This window comes from Propithecus coquereli, unplaced genomic scaffold, assembly GCF_000956105.1.
Source record: "Propithecus coquereli isolate 6110/MARCELLA unplaced genomic scaffold, Pcoq_1.0 Scaffold44, whole genome shotgun sequence".
In the NCBI taxonomy this organism is placed as follows: domain Eukaryota; kingdom Metazoa; phylum Chordata; class Mammalia; order Primates; family Indriidae; genus Propithecus; species Propithecus coquereli.
In genome coordinates this window covers 11900294-11902184 of record NW_012150174.1, presented here as the reverse complement: position 1 = coordinate 11902184, position 1891 = coordinate 11900294, and positions in this window count along the sequence as shown.

Genomic DNA, 1891 nt, shown 5'->3' with positions numbered 1-1891 from the left:
AGTTTATGAAGTTGATTTTAATGCACATAATATTTTCTTATATTCCTTTGAGTATATTAATTAAAGACTAGAGTAAGTATAATTACCTTACCTCTGTTTTCTTTGAAGCTAGATCTTCTGATGATTATTTGATGTCTTTCCTTCATGATGTTGTTTTTTCCTCAATCATTAGCTGTTTCTTGTAGTTTGCTCAACTTTGTACCTCTGATTATCTATTTACCTTTATGTAAAGGTAAATAACCTTTACAGGTCACATTACATTAGGCAAGCTTCCAAATTGATCTGCCTTGGGGAGGTCTTGTGACATTTTGCCTCTGAGTAAAGAATCTTATTATAAATTCCTCAAATTGTTGATATACTGATCAATGTGTAACCTGTTGACATTGAATAGGACATAATTAAAGATTAGCTGAGGCATGAAGTTCTACAAATTGTCTTGGATGTAGGCTTTTTTTTAGCCTATATGATATAAGCTGAAGCTAATGGTCATAACTTCTGTATTGTACCCTCCAATGAAAAGACTACAACTCTGGTATAAGGAGTCTCTTCCCTTCTTTTAAATTTTCCTATAAACACTTTCACTTTGTGACAGACTCTGGAACACCCCCAGCTCTGTTGGTGTGTCTTCCTGGGTCGATCCTCATATTTGGTTTCCATTAAACCTTTATCAAATTATTTCTGCCTCAGCACCCTCAATTTTGGTAAAAAATGCCATAAACATTTACCATTAGTAATACTTACAGCCACCTCCAGTGCCCTGACATCAGGACAGGATGTACTGCCAGGTGGAGAGTCCTAGGAGCTGAATTTCTCGGCATGTCTGCAATTGCTTTTACAATGTATAAAAACTGAGACAGATATATTTGAAACACGGACTTCGGTGGGGGGGGGCGAACCAAGGGCAACACACGTAACCTAAACATATGTACACCCATAATTTGCTGAAATAATAAAAAAAAAACCTGAGACAGAAATTACAGTCATTAAGAAGGAATTCTATAAGGAAAGGCACTTACTTTGGATGGCCCACACTGGGTACTATAACATCAATGCTAACAGATTTGGTGTAGCAGTCTAGGTAGGTATACATAACAATAACTTGGCACTTTTTGAAGCTAGGTAGACATTTTCATGTTTTTCCTGGATTTCCCTTACTGGGGCAGTGAACACATTCCGAAGCTTCTTTGAAACACAGCTCCTAAAGTTTATAGCCATTCTTTTCTGAGAATTGCTCTTGGCTAAAAGGAACCAAATTGACTGAAATATCTGAGAGTGTATGCCAGGGTGGCCCACAGCCAGCAACTGAATGACACGGTCATTTAAAAACAAGGACAAAAATGCCCTACTGGTGCAAAGTGGAAACACTTTGAGTTGCCATTCATGCTCCAGTGCTCACTGAGGGATCAGACTGAAACTATACTTCAGTTGACCCACATCCTTCCCATGCCTTGTCTTGCTTCTCTCTCATCCTTAACACTTTTCTCCCGAGATCATGCCTTTTACTATTCTGTTTGATTAGTTTGCATATTCATGTAGAATCATTTTGTCTCTTCATACAAAAAGTCTTTCCTGGCTAGGCACAGTGGCTCACAACTGTAATCCTAGCACTCTGGGAGGCTGAGGTGGAAGGATGGCTTGAACTCAGGTTTTGGAGACCAGCCTGAGCAAGAGCGAGACCCCATTTCTACTCAAAATAGAACAGTAGTCCCAGCTACTCCCAAGGCTGAGGCAGGAGGGTTGCTAGAGCCCAGGAGTTTGAAGAATGATGATGCCACTGCACTCTAGCCTGGGTGACAGAGCAAGATTATGTCTCAAAAGAAACAAAAAGTCTTTCCAGAATTTTAATTCATATTGCATTGAATCTATAGATCAACATTTAGAGAACTGCCAC